At 34.5% G+C, this 25434-nt stretch overlaps 1 protein-coding gene across 9 annotated transcripts in view; it reads right to left on the reverse strand.

Moving 5' to 3' along the window:
• The window catches only part of gem (transcription factor CP2 like gemini), a 506340-nt gene that overhangs the window by 215547 nt on the left and 265359 nt on the right, over positions 1 to 25434 (reverse strand). The window lies entirely within an intron of this gene.

Consider the following 25434-nt stretch of genomic DNA (forward strand, 5'->3'; position numbering starts at 1 on the left):
TGACGTAGAACGAATATTTTCAGAGTACATATATTTTTTTTTTCTAAACATAAACGAAGTATTTCTTTCGATAAAATTAAAATGTTGATTGTTATTTGTTGTAGTGAGGCTAGAATCATAATTGTATACTTCGCATGTTATTTTTATATGTATGGCTAAAGTACTTTAGATTGGGAGTTAAGAAGATTGTTATTACAAATTATTGTTTTTTTTTTATATTATTCGCTTATTCTAAGGCTGTGGACGATTGGGGCACATGTTTGGTTACCACTCAGCTGTAAATGTTTGTCATTCTGATTTATTGACATTGAGAGATGCGCTATTACTTTTCATTCGGTAGAGATACAGTCCAAACTTACACAACTTAACAGTTTTGGTACCAACTTCCTAGCTCTGCTTACAACTTTAATATGACAATAAAATGCATCCTTTCAATAGTAGGTCTAATATCGTAACGGATATTTGAAAGTTTCAATTTTATTCTTGTATATTTCGACACTGTTGATGATGATATATCAAGTAAGCACTTTCGGTTTTTTAATACACCACAGTTTCAAAATTGAGTAATGTGAGAGAGCAAAAGGCTGTAGGAATTTCATTACTTTTTAATGTAATGAAGTACGCAGAATCATTTAACGTACAAAATAAAAACAAATTAATTTTTGTTATTAAATGACACTCTTGATGAGATAATTTTATATACTACATTTAACACCTGAAAAAGACAGTTATCCTGCACTACACAACTTATGTTACAATAATGAACTTGAAGAAAGAGGAGCATTGTTTACAATGTTGGCAATGTTTCTATGGAAATGGGCTAGATATATTTTGATGCTGTGTTGTGAATGTGTGCGTAACCATAAAATGTTGGCTCTTAATACAGATTTACCTCAGAAAGTGACATCAGGTAAGATCGGTTATTATAAAACTCTACTTCAGCATTACAGGTACACTATTTACATTACTTGTACAAATTAATATCACTCCATGTTTTAATTATTTTGTATACTGTATTGTACATCTAAATACATTGCTGAACATTGATATTTTGCTTTAATTTAATTTAATACAAACGTTGAGGCCACCGGCGTAGCTCAGGCGGCAGGCGCATATGTCTGCTGATTCGGAAAAGTGCTAAAGTGTGGGTTCGATTCATGCCTGGAATGATTACCTAAATGGGCTTTTTCTGAAATTTTCCCCAACCGTAATACGAATGTCAGGCAATTATTTGGCAATTTTCGACCTCATTTCGCGATCACAAATTCTACAGACGCTAAATAAGCTAGTAGTTCACACACCGTTGTTAAATAACCAAGTTACAGAAATACAAACATTGATATCTCAGAAATCAATCACAGATTGGCCAGTCTGTAGAACAAGTTGAAAAATGTCTTTTTTATATAAATAGCCATAATCATTTTGTAGTTGCCGTCACTAATATTTAATTTCGTTTAATTGTGACTAATTTTATTTTAGTCTCGTTTTATTTAATGCTCTAGGGTAGTTTTTATGACATATTTGGAAAATGAAATGAAGTTTATTTGGAATGTAACCTGTAACTTAAATACCATAATGTAAAGAGGAAAGATCCTAGTTCGAGGAAAGAAACTTGAAGTAATGACTTCAATTCGACATTGTGATTACTGACACTGAAAAATTGCTTATGATATAAAATAATTCAAATATTGCAAACAATATTGAGAAGATATTGAGTTTCATGAACGTTGTTAGCCTGCACATGTAACAAAGTGGCAGTAGAAATGTCACTATAGCTAAGGCAGACCAGAACACCCAATGAGTTTGCATTAAAACATAAAAAATAGTATGAATGAAAGAAAGCGTGCAAATAAGTCTCCGAAAAATTAGCCAAAAACGAAAAAGACGACTGAAACGGGTGCGAGAATGCAGGTTAAGAAAAAAGGTATTTTCTAATCTCCTCCTGCAGTTCAGTTACAAAGCGTTATCGATTTAGTGAATGTTCATACACGGAAAAGAATCAACATGTGCAATGTCTGATCCAACTTACTGATGTCGGTGAGTTTGAATTAAATTCCAGTTCACCATATAAGAACATTAAATCAAATTAAGGTGCTAATCAAATATTCGAAAATCAATTTATAAATAATTAATTTGATTTTGTATACTTCGCTTATAGTTGACTGTAGCTTAAAAATAATTTAAAAATTTTCTCTTCTCAGCATGAACAAATCCTTCATATAACGTTTCCGGAAATCGATGCAATAGGTCTAATATAGGTACTGCACTACACATCACAGCTCAAAAAGTTTCACTTTTGCCGCCACTAGAAGGTTCACACTCTTTTTATTATTATTATTATTATTATTATTATTATTATTATTATTATTATTGGCGTATGATTATTATTAACCAACACTAAATATTCACACAGCAAGATGTAAAACCACCGATGAACTCAACACGTGAAAAATATGTAACAAGGACAGTTCCCCTGTGAGAAGGATTATGTATCTTCACTTTCCTATCAGGAAAATGAAACTTAATTTTTAGTGGGAAACAGGGTGCGAATTAACGAGGGGATGGGGGGATTTCCCCCTCCCCCTGTTGGAAAGTTACTCCCTCTCATAAATTCATATCAACATCCCTACCAGGGATAACGTCTATCCACATCACAAAATATGATTGTTTTAATACGAGTATACTTTATAAAGTACAGTATAAAGTAAGCAAAGAAAATAATATTGATGTATTATCACCGGCAAGCTGACAACAATCAATAACTTAGGAATTACATTCTTATCTTAAGCCTGCTCATGAATATTATTATTATTATTATTATTATTATTATTATTATTACTATTATTAATATTATTATTATCATTATTATTATTATTATTATTATTATTATTATTATTATCATCAAGATGCAAGACAAGCAACTCATTGCGGCCAAGCGTTGAGCCGTATCGAATGAGGATAATAATAGTTTTATAAATGGTATTCTATATCTAGGATCCTATCCTCCCCTCCCCCCATTCAGAAACCTTTATTTATTTATTTATTTATTTATTTATTTATTTATTTATTTATTTATTTATTTATTCTGGTGTAGTTAAGGCCATCAGGCTTTCTCTTCCACACCACCAGAAATACAAATACAAGAACAGAAATAAAAACGAAAAAAAAAACACTATAAACAAAGTAAAGTCACACAAAAATATACACAGGTTGCAGTCACACAAACTTTAAATGAGTGATTAAGTATAATTAATTCTATCCTAATTAACTAACATAAACAAGAAACTTGCGATTTTAATCTAGAGTAAAAAACACAAATCAACACTTCTAGCAATACCTAAAAAGCATTAAACAAGACAAAATGTTCCAATTTAATTTTGAATTGTGATAAAGTCCGGCAGTCCCTGGCATCATTAGGTAACGAATTCCAGAGACGTGGTATTTCTACAGTGTAGGAGGATGAGTATAGAGACGTTCTATGATGAGGGATGGAAAGAAGTGCTTGATGCCGGTTTCGAAGAGTTGTAAGAAATTGAAAGCGCGATAAGAGATAATTCGGAGTAGAAGTATGCATGATTCTAAATAGAAGAGACAGTGAATGTATTGTTCTTCGTTCCTTCAGACGCACCCATGAAAGTAACTGGAGGGAAGGTGTTATATGGTCAAATTTACGAGTATTGCAGATGAATCGTATGCACACATTATGAACACGTTGTAGTCTCTCAGATAAGAGTGAACTTACATTAGTTAGTAAGGAATCGCAATAATCAAAATGGGGTATTACAAGCGTCTGAATAAGTTTCTTTTTTAGATTAAGTGGTAGAAAATCTTTCATATGAAACAAAGAGTGAAGTTGAGAAAATATTTTTTTGCAAGCGTGTGTTACTTGAGTGTTCCAATTTAGATCGCTATCCATAAAAATGCCAAGATTTTTAACCGTTTCACTGTATTTAACAATAATCCCATTCAATATTATATGTGGTATAGTACCACTATCAAGAGTACTTCGTAGACGATTATGTCCCATTACGATTGCTTGCGATTTCTCTGGATTTAACCTTAATCCAAATTTGTGTGCTCACAGTGAAATCGAATTTAAGTCTTCGTTTATATTATTTACTGCGTCACTAGTCTCGTCAGGGTGGAAATGCAAATAAATTTGCAAGTCGTCAGCATACATATGGTATTTGCAGTGTTTTATCATTTTAGTCACGTCATTAATATAAATCATGAAGAGTAAAGGTCCGAGAACTGATCCTTGTTGAATTCCAGATTTCAGGACACACCATCTTGAAAAATAATCGCATGCAATGATACATTGTTGACGTTCGCGAAGGTAGGATACAAACCAAGTAACAGAACTTTCAGAAAGATTCAGAAGTCTTAATTTACATAATAGAAGGTCCGTGTCAACTGTATCAAATGCCTTACTGAAGTCAAGTAATGTCAGTAATGTTAATTTACGTTCATCTGTGGCTTCACGTATATCCTCATTCACTTTTAGTAGTGCCGTAGTCGTACTATGTCCATTTCTGAACCCGGATTAGTATTCGTCCAATAAGGCATGTTCAGGTAGATAGTGCATTAGTTGTTTGTGAACAATAAGTTCCAGAGCTTTTGATAGAGCAGGTAGGATGATAATTGGACGGAAATCATTTGCACATAATGGGGTTTTAATTTTAGGGATCGGACAGATAAAAGCACCCTGGTGAAAAAGTCACCATTTGCGCCACAATGCAGTACTTCAAATCTTAGCAATAGAAATGTCTTAACACTTTCACCTAACAACAACAACAACAACAACGAATAAATGAAAAATATCAACACTATGAACATAACGAAGTGCGAAAAAGTGTTCCCCTTCCCTTTTAGATCCAAGAACGACTAGTTATAATTTAACAAATTAAAAAAAGAACCTCGGTATAATGTTGGAAAATTTCCGACAAAAGAAATAAGTTTAGGCGACGAAATCAAAGTAGAATAAAACAAATCGAGCATTCTACGTTTTACTGCAACTGAAGGTCAAATGAAAAGCCGTGAAATGAACATTCCGTAATATAAGAAGTTTTATATAGGCCTTGTCCCGCTTAGAGGGCTCGAGAAATAAATGCTCACCATTTAAAATCAGATAAAGACAGCTGACAAAATGCAGAAATTGTCCAAGTTTATGCAACAATGATTTAAAAACAGCTAGAAGTTCATGCGCATGCACACCAATGTTTAACTCGGAAACAAGCCTGGCGGCATTCAGTAGACGAGTAGAGCATTTCGCCATTGGACCATTCTTCTTCATCGATGCGACAGTCACAGGGAATGTGTATTTGGACATATTGCAGAACTTTTGTTGTTGGCCAATTCTCCCCAGGATCGGGTTTTCAGCAACATGGGACTCCACCCCATTGCTATGAAGCAGTGCATGACTTCTTGCATGCAAACTTTTCTGATAGGTTGATCAGTAGATGAGTACCCTTTGCCTGGGTAAGTGGCTACTTAGGTCACCCGACCTGACCGCACTTTGACTTTTTTCTGGGGCTTTGTGAAGGATATTGTGTACCAACGTGGTAGAGTTAACACTCTGGAAGAACTGAGACAACGGATTACAAAAGCAGCTGCGCTAGTCACTCCACAAATGTTACAGAACACTTGGCGGGAGGTTGAGTACCGTTTAGATGTCTGCAGGGTAACTCGAGGCGCATACATCGAGTTGCACTGACCATTCTCCGAAACTCGAAGAGATTTTACATCATGTTCTGTAAAAAGTTATGTTATAAAACCATTATTTACAGTTTAAATTATCACTTATTTTTCGATCCCTCTAAGCGGGACACGGTGTATAAGAACAGATATTGATGACTCACTGTTGGAAAAAAGGGTAATTAGGCCATACTAGTTCTCCCAATACCTACGATAATACTCTTATTTATTTTATTTTATTTTTTGGTATTCTATCCGTATCTTACGGAAAATATGTATGAAAATGTAACGAGACATCGAGACTTTTCAAGGAAATGTAGTTTACCTTTCTTATTACGATTACATTGCAGCCTATTTACTAAGGCGTACTTATTTTTCCCGTATTCACATATTACAGTTCATTTCCTACTTTGTCCGTTTAAAGTTTCACTGTTTTATCTTCCTCTTAAAAATCCAAGTTCTTCGGCTGAATCTGAGCAGGAATTAAATATAATCACCAGACATCTAATCTTCTAAATTTTATTAAAGTTGACCTGTCTAAATTAATGAAATCTATGCAGTTCAGTATATCTTCATTTTAAAAAATGAGAAATTTTGATTTATTACTTTTTCCACATCAATAATTAGATTGTAAGACTTTCCTTTGCCTAGAAAGATAGTTTTTTTTACCTTGTTACGTCTACTAACAACTTCGTATCATATGGGCTGATTATTATTATTTAGCAATGTTTTTGGAGGCCCATTTGATCTATTGCTCTTTGCATTAATATCAACACACAATTATTTCATCCCGTAGATTGAAATCTGTGACAGTTTGCTTGGCATAACCGATTCAGTAGAAAAGAACATTCTAGCGATAATTTTGACATAATGTGATATGCTACTGTCACATAATTGGAGATAACGCAGATGAGCAGTTACGGAACGTTTGAACTTTCCATTTTACCGCACACTTGAAACAATCAGGACCTCTATTAAAAGCACACTATTAGCATGCAACATTGAGGAAAATTACATATATTTCCACACATACACACAAAGGAGAATTAATCATGAATACTGGTCACGTGTTTAAACAATTTACTTTTAAACTGCAATATCGTTCGATAGTTCCTGAGGGAGCTGGGTAGGGAGTTCCAGAAACGAATTGCTGATACTGTGAAAGAGGAAGAATAGTGAGCTGTTTTATGGGAAGACACAGATAATAAAGGCTCATTTTTAGAACGAGTACCCAGGCTGTGATAAGAGGACAAGAAATTAAAATGCACCGAGAGAGTTAGGCGAAGAAGTATTGATGATGCGATATAGAAAAATTAGTGAATAGATATATCTTCGGTCCTGTAATCTTACCCATTGGAGCGTTTCAATGAAGGTGTAATGTGGTCGTATTTGCGGATGTTGCAAATGAAACGTACAGTATGCAGGCATTATGAACGCGCTGCAATCTTTGGCTAAGTTAGAATTTAAATCTGTTAGTAGAATGTCGCAATAGTCAAAATGTGGCAGCACCAATGTTTGTGTGAGAATTCTTTTTAATTGAAAGGGTAGAAAACTTTTCAGGCGAGTTAATGAAAGAAGGATGGAGAAGACGGTCATGCATGTGTGTGTGACTTGGACATTCCACTTGAGGATCTCGTCCATGTACATACCTAGATATTTAACAGAGGAATAAGCCTACTTTATCACTTCATATCGAATAAAATGGACCTTTTACGATATATTGCGCCAAACCTTTAGCTAGGCGCATGCCCAAACGCACACTGGTTGACTACAGTAGGGTTCGTTGCGTATCCACGTTCTTAGTAAGCCACCCCACTCGTCCCTTTCGTACGTCACCAGCCGGCGTTCGGGGGATATTATGGAATGATGAAATGAAGAAACGTTGACGGAATGATGTAGGCGTCTAATATGAGAAAACGGGAGAACCCCGAGAAAAACCCCAAGGCTTTTAATGAAAAATCCCGACCTGACCGGGACTAGAACCCGGACCGCCTGCGTGATAGGCTAAAGGTCTGACCACTCAGCTACCGCAGGGGTCACTCCATATCGCACTAATGATCTGATATCATATGCCGCTACTAGGCAGTGAGTCGAATTTCATCTGACTTTCCATTTCAAAAACTTTTTCGAAATAAAGGTTCCAGTCATAAATGTAAGGACGGGAATTACTGCTGCTAGTAATAATATATGCGTCGAAATAATTTATTAAAGATGTGTGCATTTTATTCAATACTTTTCTTTTTCGGCGGGAGCGACTACAGTTCGTCGTTTCCGTCTGTATAAATATGACAAAAGGGATTAACATTTCCGAAAACAATGTGTGCAAAATTTTTATACTAATTGATGTGTGCATAAATATTTCATGGTAATACTTGACATCATTTCGCTGGTCATTAATGTCATCGTTCTCGTTATCGACAGCACCATGTTCACGAAAATAAACATTTCAGTTCGTGAAAACATCCATTTCGAGCCCTGCGTATGATTTAAAAAACACTATCGGTGTTTTCCTTCCAAATCATAGCGAACTGACAAACACTATTTTTATAGTTGATATAAAATAATGAAATCTTATTTTTATGGCTTACAGTGACATAATATAGTGATAAGCTCTACGATTTAGATTGATGGTACATAAATCTGACCTCTTTATTCGTAATTAATCCCATATATAAGCCATTGAGAACAGAAGTGGTGCAAGTCAAAATTGGGTAATGAGGTTTAAAGTAAAAGTTCTGTAAAATACAGCGCAAAGTAGCAATTAATATGTTCTTCGTGCTGTTCACTGACTACTAATAGTTTAAATAAATTTAATATTAATTGCTACTTTGCGCTGTATTTGACAGAATGTTTACTTTAACCCTCATTACCCATTTTTGACTTGCACCACTTCTACTCTCAACGGCACATATATTTTATTTAACATAATTCTTGTTGAAGAAACGAAGGCATGCACATCACGATTAAAAATTATCTACGTCAATGGAATGAAGAGATAAAATAACATGAATTTTCAGGCGAAGATACTACGATAAAGCAGACTGATCATATTCCAATGTGCTTTCTGATTAGAAATAATGAACTATAATACGTAACATGAAAATGTTAAATTCAAAATGAACGACGGTACTTCCTCAAAACATTTTGCGCTAATGTTCGAAATACTATAGACTATGATACAATGAATCCTACATCCTCTATTGTGGTAGATGTGATTAGGAAGAAAGCTACTTTGACGTCACAATCAGCGTTATTACAATCTACAGTAGTCATATTTAATATCTTAAATGCTTCAAAATGTCTTGTCTTATGTTAACCGTTCTTTGAGATATCCCATTTCCAAAGCATGCATATTTAAACACACCAACCTCCCATTAGTAACAATGATCATGGGATGTGTTAAATTTACAGTTCTCTATCTCCCAAACTAATTATCGAAATGCGATTTTAAGGGATACATCTTAATGACGACTATAGTGATTTAAAGTCTTATTTTAGAACCGCAAAGTTATAAGTAGACATCGGAAGTTAAGGCACTAAAAATGATATTTTAGGTGCCTAAAAACGTTCTAAAAACAACAAAAATAGGGCAATAAAAAGCACTGAAATTATACTGACTCATAATTCATAAAGTAAACATCCATAAGACCATAAGTAACTTAACAAAGTGCATTGGAAAAGTAATTTCTCTGTTCTATGGACTTGTTTCACTTGTACTTATGAATCTACAACTTCATGTCCATAATTTGAGTTACAATAAGCAACACGCAACTTTTCAAGATTAATACACAAACTTCTGTCACGTTTATTGAACAAAATCAATTTATATGCAGAAAAAGATCTCTCAATGTTTAATGATGTGGCTGAAGCATACTTAAACAGTGCCATCCTGGCTACATAATAATCGTTCCATTAGTAGTGAAAGCAAGAAATTCTGCTACCCACTGACGATATAAAGAAGCTTTGAATGTTTTCATTTTTGGCATTTTTCATCGTACAACAGTACCCTCACAAAGACAATCCTAGACTGACTGCTTACTTCGTGTTCCCAACACAGTGCTGGAGTCAGAAGGACAAGGTCGATTCCGGAGTAAGCAAAACAACAATGCTGCATTGCAACAGTGTGTCTCATACCTATGGCTACTATAAGAACTGCAATTTCCTTAGTTCGAACGCAGAAATAAATGCAGTACTGTTGAGTGAGTAGTCATATAAAGAAAAAGGCAAAACAATTACATATAAAAATAAAAAAGGCAAAAAAAGTAAATATTAAAGCAAAAAAGGCATTAACGGCAAAAAAAAGGCAAGATCAAACTTCATCGGAATGCTTCATTTCTCATGATTTGTGCACATTTACTAAAAGCCTTTATATATGAACATTCAAATAAAATAGGCATTTTCCTAAACATCCGATGTCTAGTTACAAGTACTTTCTTTTGTTGCTATTAAATAATACGTCTGTTGTGTTTCATAATAATCGTATCTGAACACATAGTAGATCTTATGAATACTTTTCAGACACCATGTTTAAAGTTTCAAAAAATATCAATGCAAGTAGTATGACATTTGCTTCTCATAATAATCGTAACTAAACATAAAAGATCCTATGCAAGTCTAATTCCATGATGAACGGACGGTCTCATCTCGCCAAATATAATCTCGCTATCACCAATTCCACTGACGCTAAATAACCTAGTAGATACAGCGTCGTTAAATAACAGACTAAGATAAACATACGTCCCACATACAAAAGCAAGCATAGAATCCTTACAATTGGTGCTGATGGCAGAGTCTTTCAGGAAAGCACAAATATAGTAACAGTTACCCTTATCACTGTCAGTGCATTATCAAAAGAAAAAAGAAACATACCAAGTATTCCCAAGTAACTGCATATTTTCAATCGATATTAAAACAACCTTCAATTGCTTCGTGATGAAATACAGCGATAGGAGTCCACACCCACGCTTAATGTCGCAGACTAACATCAAAGCAGTCATGAATAAGTCCATTTGTGGTATTTACCAACTCATGCCTGCGCAATGTGTGGAAAGATTGTATAAAAGGAAGAAAAACATCGATTACTGCCTTCCAGCTGAAGCAATAAGCACTATTTACCCAGTAAAACAGAGTGATTATTTCCTGTGGCCAAGACGCCTGCACCTGACACAACGGACATGCCGATTCAGCTGAGGAGGAGAGTGTGTTAAGTCCTACTTTCGTTTATATTAACCTCTCAATCTCGCTTCAAACCAAGTCATGAGGAACAAAGTATTATTTTACGCTTTTACTTAGCTTTTTCAAGTACAGACTTCCATTTTTCTTTTAGGCAATATAAAGAAAAGAACAACAGCATGATAATGACATGTACTTTCTCATTACACATTTTAAAAATCTCAGAAAAATTCAGGCCTTTATCGTGTTATGCTACAAACGGTTTTGATGTTAAAGAAAAATTTACGATTAAGTTTAGTTGCAAGTAAATTTATCTAGGGACAATCAGAACATCGACTGGTACTTATTCTGACTATTTGGCGAAAAGCATTATACATAATTACCGGTAATTAATAAAAAGAAGATAACGCATATTAAATATATCAATAGTGAATGATTTCGTAGTCAGAGTGCACGGCGACTCACAGCAAAAATTCCCAAGAAAATCGAGCCTTTTTGGGAGGAGTACATTACGACCCTTTCAAATGCCAAGTACAGTTAAGTGAAATAAAAGAAGCCTGCAAAAAAACGAGGTTTCGTTATTTCCAAGAAAGACATCTTCTGTGAATTTAATAAGATTGGTAAAGATCGAATGGAATTAATTTGTATCATCTCGTGGGGTGCGGCGACTTGTGACGGGGGGGGGTGGATTTGCTTTCTTTTACCACTCTGGAATTAATCCCATCCGAGCTTTGCCAGTCTTATTAGGTACACACAAGCTGCCTTTCTTGGAAATAACGAAAACATGTTTTTTGCAGGCTCCTATGATTTTCACGTAACTGTACTTGGCATCGGAAAGAGTTGTTATTACCCCTCTCAAAAAGGCTCGATTTTAGTGGGCATTGCTACTGTGATACCCCCTGCACTCTGATTATGAAATCACTCACTACTGGTCTGTCACCTCTCACCGCAATTCAGCTGTCGGTGTGATTTCTGACGCACATGACGTCATTGAAATTCGTTATCAGAGCTCGGAAACAACCCTCTAGTATTATAATTTATTGGCTGGAATGACCTACTATAAACCCTTCAAGAAAGAGTGGAAGTATTTATTTACTCTAATTAGTTCCATACATTTACTCAATTTTATTTGTGTATCATACAATGTTTTATCTACGATAGCACAGATGTATATATATATATATATATATATATATATATATATATATATATATATATAATTTTAACTCATAATGGAAATTACGGGAAAACGGCTGAACGGATTTTAATGAATGACCCCTCATTTTGAAGCTTGGAACCCAAAGATTTGCGGAAAAGTAATACTTTTCAGTGAAATGTCAATTAATTATTATGGTACTAAAAAATCAAGACGTATTTTATCCACGAGCGAAAGGCTTGACACGCGAAACGTCAGTCGAGAGTGTTAATGTCCGCGAGTGTATAAATATGTCCTGATTCTCTTGTACCATACAATATTTTATCCAACACTTATTAAGTTAAAGAGGCTTCTTAGTTTTTTAATTAAAATATACATGCAAAATATTAGTAATTCATTCCTCGGATATACAATATATTACTTAGAGCACGGTCGTCTGGATACGTATGTCACAAACATCGTAATACGTAATATGAGAGAATCATTTTTAGGCAATTTTTTTAATTGTTGTTGTAGTTTGAATGATACAGTAATTGATTCATTAATAATATTTAGGAAAATGCTTACCGGTATTATCGTGAGAGAAGAAGAGAAGGTATTGATACCAGACAAAGTTTTGAAGGAAGCCAAGTGTGTTATATCAGATTTGTTACCAACTAAATCTAAATCTACATAAGAAAAGGAGTATAACGTGTTCTGTGATTGGAGAAGATGCAATGATATCAGAGGTATGAATGAAGATAACATGTAGTGTTTGTACTTTATTCATACAATTGTTAAAGTGATACTTTATCCAGCCTTAAGGTTAAAGTGTTACTTTAGTAAGTTGATTTCAGGTACAATTTGATAAGTAAGTTTCGGATAAAAGTATTTCTGTATTAGCAGAAGAGGAGACGATACTAAGGGATATGCTGCTGGAGGTAAGTGACAGCTGTGAGCAGTATGGAATGAAGATAACACAAACAAAACGAAGACCATGCTTATAGGAAGAAAAATAAAGAAAGTAATTTTGCAATTCATTTTGAGAGATTTTTTTCAGATAAGTCTTAGTAACTCAATTAAATACGTAGTTTTACTATTTTTCAGTCTGTGACTTAACATGCCATATACAAGGTATAATTCCTTTATATTACATAAGTAACTATTTGTATAAACGTTTTCGTCGCTTCTTATCGCGACATCATCAGATACATTTATTATACATCTTGATTACACAACTTTTAACACTGTATCACTTCGGAATATGTATGATGAGACTTTCTTGTGTTAAATTCTAATGTATCTACCTAACAAAACAAGAGGCGCCAAGACCAACAACGACCAGTTCTGAGGATGACCCATAAATAGGTCGAAACATGTAAACAAGATACGTTAGAATTTAACACAAGGAAGTCTCATCACACATATTCCCACATTTATTATCTTAAATTTTCAATATATTAACTTCATTTTAATTCTGCGTAACAATCAAATATCAATCTCAATAAAATTAAAATTAACAACTTAAAAATTAAGAGTTAAGAGGTAAAAGTACAAATAGGCTATTTAAAATATATATTACAAGTCTTCACCTGCTTATTTGCAATCTTTTGAAATATTTTGTGATTAAAATGCAAATATGTTATGTTAATGTACATGAAAACTTGTTTACAAATCATATATATGATACGGCTTGTTTTATATCATATAGATTCCATTGTATATTGTATTGTTGTTATATGTGAAGATTGTCTCTTAATTCTTAATTTTTAAGTTGAATAACTCTTCTCTGGTTTTCAGCCAGGTGAGTTGGAGATTTGTTTCGACGGCTAGCTCTGCCATCTTCTTCAGGGAATGAAGTGATGTGGGACCATGTCTAGCCGGTATATATGCAATAGTAGGGCTTCCCGCTGCGGGCCAATCAGGAGCTAGTTCCTGTCCCGACCGCCAGGCACATTCTGGTTGGTGGAAGCCACCATCTTGGACAAGACATCAGGTTACTGAGACTCGGTTATCAAGGAAGCCATCGAAATCCAGCTAGATGGCAATAATTTCAACAGAGACAGGGGTCTACAGCTGAGTACAGCATGGAAACCTGCCATAAATACGCTTAGACCACCAGCACACGGCAGACAGTCGGGACCAGCAACTAGCTCCTGATTGGCTACCGCTTCCGCCAATCAGAATGCGCCTGGCGGTCGGGACTAGGCACTAGCTCCTGATTGACCCGCAGCGGGAAGCCCTACTATTGCATATATACCGGCTAGACATGGTCCCACATCACTTAACCTGGTTCTAATGAAGTGCACTGGTAGCAATCTAAAACATGGGGGCATGAGATAGTTACTCTGCCTGCCATTAAAATTCACTTCACTAAATCCCTGGAGAAGATGGCAGAGCTAGCCGTCGGAAGTTTGGAAGCAAATCTCCAACTCACCTGGCTGAGAACCCGAGAAGAGTTATTCTACATCAAACGCCGAGAAAGCCTCAAGTCATACACAATTTTTAAGTTGTTAGTTTTAACTTTACTGACATTGATATTTGATTGTTACGCAGAATTAAAATGTGGTTAACATATTGAAAATGTATGATAATAAATGTATCTGATTTAGTCGCGATAAGAGCGACGAAAACGTTTATGCAAATAGTTAATTATGTAATACAGGGACATCATTTTATTTTTACTTCAATTTTTATTGTACCTGAGTTTTTGAATGTACTTCACTCCCACCCCTTCTATTAGTAAACTTCCAACACAACCAAGGCAGCGTACATGCAGTCAAGCAGCAGAGTATAGTACGTTCCAGAAATATGTTCGCGTTTTCTAGTGACGAAACAGCTTTCAATATTGAATCATATTTTCGCACAGGTGCTGTCGTCCGTTTGCCTACGTCGCATTCCGATTTTCCCCACCTGCTTCTGCTCACGCCACTGAAAAGGCTAGTGGCTGGGCTGTCTTAGTCTTTTCTGAAAACATTAATTTCTGTTAGGAATTGGACGTCTACGTAATATTATGCAACTGTTTAAAATAACTTAAATAAAAGGGCCTCGTTAAATAATTAATTGTCAGTGATTTCCCCTCTTTCTACGATCCTCCGACATAACTGCTTGGACGGACAGTAGATAGTATGTCTTAGTAATTTTATTTTTTCGGATCGGACAGAAGTGAAGATTGAATTTACAGTACGTAAGGTTCGTTTTTACAGAGTAGGTACAGAATTATTTCAACATGAGTTATTAGTACGAAGGACGAAACTGGTAATTGGAATTAGGTACAATAGTCTACAGTGCGATAATATGCACAAAAGGACTGAACACCTGTATCGAAATGAACGGTCACCATTTTCAAAAATGTGTTTAAATATCCATATTTTGTTTATTTTACAATTTAACTTCATTCTCTATAGTGTACGCTAATGTGCTGTAGACAGTATAATATACAATGCATAATGAATACGTCCGCATGGACAGCTCAGTTCGTGAGTAAAAACACTTATTGTTAATACTGTACTGTATTTTGATTAAACAAAAACATAATTACAATTATCAAACTCGAAATTGCGATATTTCCTAGTTTACGTAAATGGATTAACTACTTTTCTTCCCTCCTGTACCTAGTAAAGTGATTTGTTTTTATTTTACGCAGTATCATCGAACTCCAGTCGTGGGAAGGGGTAGCAAAAGGTATAGCCAGGTTAATATTAAAAATGTTAGTAAAAATAAAATGATGTCCCTGTATAAAGGAATTATACCTTGCATATGGCATGTTAAGTCACAGATTGAAAAAATAATAAAACTATTTAAAGAAGGTAATGGTGAAAATTCTAAATGAGGCAGTAGACCAAGTGGACAGCTTCAAATATTTGGGTTGTATTGTAAGTAGTAACATGAGCTTCCGCCAGGAAGTCAAAAGAAGGATAGCAATGCAAAGGAAGCTTTTAATAGAAAAATTAACATCTTCTGCGGACCCCTGAAAAAAAGAACAAAGGAAGAGACTGATGAAGTGCATCGTGTGGAATGTGGCATTGTATAGGACAGAAACGTGAACGTTGCGACGAAGTAGAAGAGCGGCTAGAATCATTTGAAGTGTGTGGATATGGAGAAGAATTGAGCGTGTGAAATGGACAGACAGAGTAAGAAATGAAGTTGTGCTAGGAAGAGTGAGTGAAGAAAGAATAATGCTGAAACTGATCAGAAAGCAAATTGAAATTGGCTCGGCCACTGGCTTAGAAGAAACTGCCTGCTGAACGATGCACTGGGAGGAATGGTGAACGGAAGAAATGTTGAGGAAAAAAGAAGATTATGATAGACAACATTAAGATACATGGATCATGTGCGGAGACTAAGAGGAAGGCTAAAAAAGGAATGATTGGAGAATACTGGGTTTACAGTGAAATACCTGTCCTTGGGCAGAACACTATGAATGAATTAATTAATTAATTGCGTTTCTTGAGGAATTGGACCCAGGATTATATAACTTACATATCCAAATCGACCTCAGAAAATAAACGTTTTGCAAGTGTTCTCATACAGCAAGGAGTTGCGGCTCTGATACCTCGGGTTTATCAGTTACTCTTTAGGAGATGGAAGCTGAACGTTTCAGGGAAGGATGGCCCATCTCTCAGCATTGGATTCACGAATGAATCCCGGCTACTTGTCGGAATGGAACAAGCATCGCATACACGGCACACAATGGGTCAATGTGAAGTTAAATCCTGGGTCTGACCCTCGAAAAGCCAGCCAGCAAGTCATATCCAGTCTTGTATTTATCTTAACTTGTCTTTGCCAGTAACCTTGCCCTCTGGTGGCCACATGACGAGGAACTTCGTCACTTATTACTTTATAGCTATAGTTCAGACGCCTACAAGACTTAAGCATGGAAAATGACAACTGTCATAATCCTTCAAGTATATTATTATTATTATTATTATTATTATATTATTATTATTATTATTATTATTATTATTATTATTATTATTATTATTGTATGACGATTTTAATCGGTCTTAACGACGCAGTAACAAGGACAAGGTTATTTAGAGTCCATGAAATTAGTGTAAGCGAGATGAATTTAGTGACATGAGTCTGAGGGTTCGTAATTTCCTGACATTCGCCTTACAGTTGTTGAACAAATTATTCAACGAGTTTGTAACGGAGTTACAGAATCACTCTGTATAAGGAAGCTAGTAATGAATGATAAAATGACAATAATTTCACATACAATAGTATAAAAATACATTTTTATTCGCGAGATAGCTTTATAGCAACGAGGTGGCATATTATGACAGGACAGCTCATAACCATGACACGAAGCAACAATCAACCGCCTAAACTACAAACTATCAAAATGATTAAAATTAGCACGTATTTTGAACGTCATTTCAATAATTTTATCAAAATATTTCTTATTGTAAGTTAGTAAAAGTTTCATTTAAAATATCAGTTCAAGTAGGTTACTTAAGAACTTACTCTTTTTTTATTAGTTTGTCTTAAAATACTAACTGAGAAGACAAACTGTTTTTGGGATAACGGTATATACTTCGTAACTCGATTTCATAAATTCTATAGTGCTCGGGAAAAGTGACACAAGTCAAAAATGTTAATTTTACAAGAGAAGCAAAAAATTGTCTTCACATTGGTTTATGTTAATTTGATTTTCTTCTGTATGAATTATTCTAATGGGAGAAATACTTATGTTTCTTTTCCCAAGCGAGCAGATGCTCCTTAAGTTCTCAATCACCTAATAAAAATTGTGGAAATTGACTTATGCCACTTTTCGCAAGCATTGCAGAATTAAAAATACCAAAACAAAAATGGAATTAAGTTTCTGACCGGGATTGTGAACTCTCCACACCATGGATATTTCACAGTGAAGATCATTTGTATGTATTACTGCGAAGCAATGTCACTTCAAGGTCATGTGGCATGACGCCAGTCAACGTCGGTCTGGTTCATTGTGACCAGATAAACAGTTTGCACTCTTCGATTACGCAGACGCTGAACTTAGGAACTAGGCCTATATGGAATAAATACAGAAAAAATGAAAATATTTCAATATTTACTCTCAGTGTATTAGTTACTTTCCACTCTTGTGAAGGGTGCTTATATCCCCGTTAGAGTCTCTTCCTTTGGGCACTTTCAAACGACACAAAGCGCACACACACACAGTGGTATTTCCGTGATAAGAAGTTAGTACAAGTCAGAACACTTAGAACATTAAATTTGTCCTTGATAGAATTCAAACCTATGATGGCACTCAGGCAGGTCAAAGTTACATCTCAGTTGTTACGTACACTAAGACGGCATTCGATTAAAATTTTTGAAGTGACCTTCTTCAGTCTTCTTCAGGCAGAGTTTGTACAAGCCGAACGCTGTGAAACAAAATTCTGTAACGGACTTTTAGTGGGATCGTGTCTCCGAGAAATCGCTTATTGCGTCTGTTATCGATTAGTATCACAGCAAGAAAATTGATGTAAACATAAACAATGTATAGGCAAAACTAAGATCTATGACTTCAATTTACTATTCGAACTCCTGCATGCAGCCGTTTGTTTCAATTTTCCCGCTACCATCTGTCGAAAAAGATTCGTTTTATTCTGCACGAAAAAAACAAAGGGAAAGTGGAAAACTATTAGTTAATACAAATACACGAGGTTATTAAAAATCAAGACACTTCTATAGCTAAAACTGTTAAAAAAATAAGACTTACGTAATGGAAAAATAAGGTTTACTTACTCGAAATGGAAATAACATAAAACTCAAATACAAACGTCTTCAATCATTACAATATCATATTCTGAAAGCTCTGTATAACATTCAGATGAGTAACACTCTGTGAAATGAAAGGTTCAGAGCCATAGTGGGCCAACCGCCATTTATTAAAAACGTAGAAAGCAAGGGTTAAAGTTAAGTGAATACCATAGTTAAATGAAGATTGATGTATCATTTAGTTTGAATATGGATACTTCATATTCCTTGCTATATGTTTCCATTGAATTATGGTAATAACTTCATTTTAACCCTTATTTTCTACGGTTTTAATAAATGGCGCTTGGCCCACTATGGTTCTGAACCCTTCAAATGTTGAAGCTTCTCAAGGCGTTGGTAAATTATCTTTTATTTTCAATATCTTATTTTAGCTATCATAAAACAATAAAATTGTTTCATTTTCAAATTAGGAAGAGTAATGAGTATGAAAGTATTAAATTTAATTATAATTTATAGTCTCAATACACGAATATTTAAAAAGATTAGTACACATTTACAGCTTAAGAAGTTTCACTTCTACCTCGCGTAGACAATTTTTTTTAGTAACTACCGTGAAACAATGATACGGTCGTTCTCTCACACTTCACTCCCTATTGAAGGAAGCGAAGCTAAGAACTTTTATACAAGTCTTTTATTATATTATATTATTATTATTATTATTATTATTATTATTATTATTATTATTATAGCACTGCTATTTTCTAGCGATCCACACCGTGCTGCGCTGAAGAGGTTCGCTCTATTTAAAATAAACAATTAGAAACTACAATTTCCATACGAGGAGACAAAGAGGAAGGCAAAAAATAGGAACGATTGGAGAAAGCTGGGTTTGCAGTGAAACACTTGCCCTTGGGCAGAACACTGAATGAATGAATGAATGAATGAATGAATGAATGAATGAATGAATGAATGAATGAATGACTGCAATTTCTGGACATACAGTACACTCTTTCAGCGAATAAGCACGTCGTAATCTATAAGATGTTCGTGAAGCAAATTTTACACTAAAAATTTATTCTGCATTCTATGCATGCCTATTAGTAATGAAATGGCATCTTAATTTATAGAAAAAAAAATTTAGGTATTCTTACTCATTAGTTTCTACATAATTTAAATCGCGTTTAAATTTTTAAGTAACCAACATAAGTCAATAATTTTATATATGGCCAGTCGTAAAATTAGAGAATTTCTAGTTTTGAATCTTATGCTAATAATTACTCAATCACTCCACCGCCTGTTATTTTGAATTGTATGTATGTATGTATGTATGTATGTATGTATGTATGTACCACCTTCATTTTACGTTATTTTGAATTGTTGTCGAGGTTTTTATACACTATAGGAATTTTTATTGTACAGCCTTCCTTTCACATGAACTTCGTCAACTATACACCATATGCACAAAAATTGGCTCTCTCATGACGTGCGGTTAGCACGACTCCAAGGCATCACTTACATAAACACATTAATGATGCATTATTTTTATGGGATTCGAATCCACAACGATGACTTTCGTGGAGCGTCATACTATGTTTTAGCTTTTGTGTACAATACCACTCAATAACTGAACGTAAAAAAATTTCTACGTTAGATTTCTACAGTAATATCTACTGAAGTATATCAGAATTTATAACTGTAAAAAACCTACATATTCAAACTGACAAGATAAATTTACAAAAAGTGGAACAAGATATCACAGGCTATTATTTAAATAAGGCATGACTCAACTTCGAAACCACAAATATGTCTCACATGAGGATCGCACTGTTAGAAAGGTCTGAAACACTGACAGTCTACAACGGAGACCCCATCTCATATCACGACGCATCTAAATGGAATTTGGAGTAAACAAAGATGAGGTTAGTGGCAAGTCTGCACTGAGTACTGTCTTTCTCGCAGTAATAATAATAATAATAATAATAATAATAATAATAATAATAATAATAATAACAATAACAACAATTGTGCATTGTAGATCCTCCAATGATACATCGAAGCCAACGCCAAAAGCAGCAAATTGATCTAGTTTCGATTTGGGGGGAGAAGTATTTTCCATGTAAGTCTAATATATTAAAATATTGCTTTTTTATAATGACCACACGACACTGTATGAACATTTAAATAATAGAGATATTATTATAAAAAAAAACATTTTAAGTGGAATAAATTACAGCTCTTAGTGAATCATGATTCAGAGAGATTGATAGCGCCGTGACCCTTAGGCAATTTGCAATGCGCACAAACGATGCGAACAATCTAAACACGATACACAGGCGTTCCACTGCTCTCTTTATTCTCTGTACAGTAAATATTCATAAAGACAGAAGTTTATACTTTCTAGTCATCTATGTATTAGCAAATAGTTTTCTGCCCATGGGAACGTCTTTCACTACAAACCCACCATTCTCCAATCTTTCTTATTTTCTGCCTTTCTCTTAGTCTCCGCATATGATCCATAGGGCCTATACTTTAATGTCGTCTATTATCTGATATCTTCTTCTGCCCCTAGCTCTTCTCCTTTCACCATTCCTTCCAGTGCATCCTTCAGTAGGCAGTTTCTCCTCAGCCAGTGACCCAACCAATTTATTTTTCTCTTCCTGTTCAGTTTCAGCATCATTCTTTCTTCACCCATTCTTTGCAACACAGTTTAATTTCTTATTTTGTCTGTCCATTTTACACGTTCCATTTTTCTCCATATCCGCATTGCAAAAGGTGGAATTAATTATCTCTGAGGAATTTTTAAGTGTGAGGAAAACGATCGCTGAACGTTGTTTGGAGCCCACTCATTCGTGGAGAGCGCTCCTTTACGTGTTATTATTCTACAACATGGCTGCTTACCAAAAGCGCCATAACAATTTTAAAAGTAGAATTATAATTATTTACTCTTTTGACGTGAATGTCTTAGTTTGAGCTTTACTGATGATGGAATCTAATATTTTTAGTGTCACACGGAGTTCAAGAAGTCTCTGCTGAATTGCACATGACAAAGCGTATGCGAACTGCCATCTGTCGAGTGTTGTATAATATTATGCTTGCAAGTGACTAAGTGAGGAGTGTTATGTTTTATTTACAAACGAAAGTGTTAATCAAATTCTTAATAACCAAAAAATACAAAACAATAAAATAAAACAAAGGATAATTCACGCAATTCTCGGGAGAATCCCCCGTCATTTTTTCATTGGCTTTTACGTAATTAATATTGCAGTTTAAGGGTTTAGGTACAGCTTACAGCAGTAAAAGTTTGGAAATATTCAACATTTTTTTCCTCCATTACTGTATCTTGTACAATAATGAAAATTAGTGTATGTAAAACACTGTCCTTCTGCTATATGAAAAAATATTTTTAAGATTTAAAAAAATATATTTACATTTCTTTTTTCCAAATTCAGTTCACTGTGCAGTGAAGAAGCGTTTCCCACATAACTCAAAAATTATCCAACATTCTGCGATGACATTTTTTGTGTGTATTTATGCATGTCATATCTACAATATGATGCAAGATCACTTCTCTACCTTGATAGATTGTCTGATAAAAAATAAACTCATTTTAAAAAATGGTCAAATATCAGTATTTTCTTTTAACAAAAAATAAAATATATATATATATATATATATATATATATATATATTATTTATTAAGGAATGCAGTTGAAAGACCATGATATTGTAAATATGAGTTTCAGCAATAAAATAAGAGAGAGAACATGAAAAAGTTAACACGTTTACGAGTTATGAGGCAAACGCTTCATCACTGCACAGTGAACTACCACCATTATGAATTTTGAAAAAAAAAAAAAAATATATATATATATATATATATATATATATATAATTTTTTAATCGTAAAAATATCTTCTTCATATAGCAGGAGGACAGTGTTTTACACATACAAATTTTCATTATTGTACAACAGTGGTTGCCAAACACCACGAAATTGTGACGTAATAGAAATGCAACCCACACACCACTATCGCAGGGAGAGGGGTGGAGTGGGTATCTCCTCAGGTAATGCAGTGAATAACAGTGCAGAGACGGACTGTGACCAAAAAAACGAAAGCAATATAATATTCTTCTACTATTAACTATACACACTTTTTTCCATGTTAATTTTTTATCCCCCTATTAATTAATTTTGTATTATTAATAAAGTAAAATAAATTAATTTTCTTATTTACCATAGAAAGAGCGTGTACTTTACATCAACAGATATTTGAAATTAGAAAAATGTACCAGGCTGGTCACGAAATTGTAAATTACGCTACATACTTAAAAAAAACGTTGAATTATTTTACTCCGATTAAGACATAGAAGCCGATATTTTTTATTGTTTATTTATTAATGAAATATTCAAATTACACTCATACGTAGAAAAAAAAGGTGGAAGTATTTTACAACGATTAAAACATAGAAGCCATTACCTTTTATTGTTTATTTATTATGAAATATTCAAATTACATTACATACGTCGATAAAAGAACGTCGATGTATTTTACCCCGATTAAGACATAGAAGCCGTTACTTTTTATTGTTCGTTTATTATTCAAGTTACAGGTAAGGGCGTGGTAGTCTTCGTAACAAGAAGAATAATGACAACGAACATTGTTCTTTTATAATTCATTTAAAATTTTACAACAAATTAAGTATCTCTTATTTTTGCCATCTGCACAAAATAAATACTTTTCCTTCTATGCTCCTTAAAATTAAGTTTTTACTTACTATCTGTTTTCGAAAAGACATCGAAACATATTATCCTACACACTTGTGACATTACATGCTGATAAATGTTTTTACTTATATCGAAGTGATGGCTGTAAACAGAGGGTGGGTATATATGTCATGGTTACGCTTGAGTGGAGACAGGGGCATGTGTCGCGACACAGCTTTTGGCGATCACTGTTGTACAAGATACAGTAATGGAGGAAAAAAAGTGAATATTTCAAACATTTTACTGCTGTAAGCTGTACCTAACCCCTTAAGAATTTAAACAATAAGGAACATTAATTTAATAATATTGTTGTAATAAGGACGTTCGTTACAATGAATTAAGATCCTGGTCATGGAACTAGTGCTAAATCACTGAATGTAATTGCCTAATGTTATACACCAGTGAAGTAGTATTCTAACATTGTTCATAACAGTTAACGGTGAGTTATTGTTCTGTTAGAATTTACTATGGTTACGAACTATTTATAAGTTGAATATTTTCTTAATCGCTTGCAACAGACTTCAACATTTTCTTTTGTTGTCTAGTAATTTACTTGTAATAAATTATTATTATTATTATTATTATTAGTATTATTATTATTATTATTATTATTATTATTATTATTATTATTATTATTATTACCACTGCCATCATTTAGAAGCTAAGTGATAGTGAGAAATTAAACGTAAGTATTCGAAAGAAACCTACTTTACACTTCACAGCCATCTCATCCACTACAAATCTCTGGAGAAATGCTAAGAAAAGATTTTCAGTCTTTGTTAAGAAGTCATGGTAATGATAAATCGAACAGAAGTAGGCTACTACAAACAAACCTGTTCTACAGCCACCTTGTCCACCATAAAGCTCTGGAGACGTGCCAAGGATCGAGCTTTGGCCTCTCTGTTGAAAACTTGTAAGCAGCGTCTTTGTCTGTGGCACAGTAATTGTGGAATATATTTAGGATTCTACGTGAATTGGCGAACACAGAATAATTTTGACGTGAATCCGAAGATTCATAAGTCTATTATGATGAAACCAATATAGTTTTCATTATCAGGAATAGGGATCTAAATAATATCCTAAGGTAAAGTTTCTTCAGTAAAATCATGCGTCATAACAGTGAAATTTTCAAGTAACTTATGGTACGAAGAAAGCGGTCGCTATGTTTTAGGTTTGTCGTTCCTTTTGGATGTACGTGTAGAGTTCAGTGCACTGTGTTTGGATTGTTATTCATTACAGATGTTATGAGGACTACTCTACTACTAGGGCTCAAGTGCGAGTAGAGATACCATCTTCTCACTTGGTTATAAAAAATGAAGTTACGGACGCAGAGATCTCGACAAATGTTCAATGAAGGCCGTGATTATAGGCATTCTCTACATGGAATAAATCTACTGCGAGTGAAATCAGTGAATGATGTTCTAAGCACGGGGCACAACCGAATATTTGCCTCATTTGCCTTTAATATTGCAGTAAAGTATTGCCTTGACATGAAATTTCCAGAATTTATAACCCAACCTCCGTGTGGAAGCCTCAGTTGTACTATGTAAGTTTTTCAGGTACTGTAAAGCTCCCTGTGAAGCAGACTTGAATCATTTCAAGAGAAAATTATTCCGCGGCCGGGTATCGATCCTGGGACCTCTAGTTGAACGTATCAGCGCTCTACCAACTGAGCTGCCCAGGAACTCCACCCGACACCGTCTCAATTTTTCCCTTTATATCCACACAACTCGAGTGGACTGACGAGACGCCAGAGACCCACGTCGAGTGCACACAAACTCTGTGTGACTTGGAATTGTAGTTTTCTGTTAACGTACCTACAGTAACGTATATCTTATGCAAGTCTAGTTTTTTTAGGTAAAGCTCCTGTTATTCTCATGTGTACTACCCACGTCTCCAAAACAAGAGAAACAACTGTAATTAAAATATAGACCTATGGACTAGGATTCGAATGCAAACT

The sequence above is a fragment of the Periplaneta americana genome, chromosome 1 (assembly GCF_040183065.1).
Source record: "Periplaneta americana isolate PAMFEO1 chromosome 1, P.americana_PAMFEO1_priV1, whole genome shotgun sequence".
NCBI lineage: Eukaryota > Metazoa > Arthropoda > Insecta > Blattodea > Blattidae > Periplaneta > Periplaneta americana.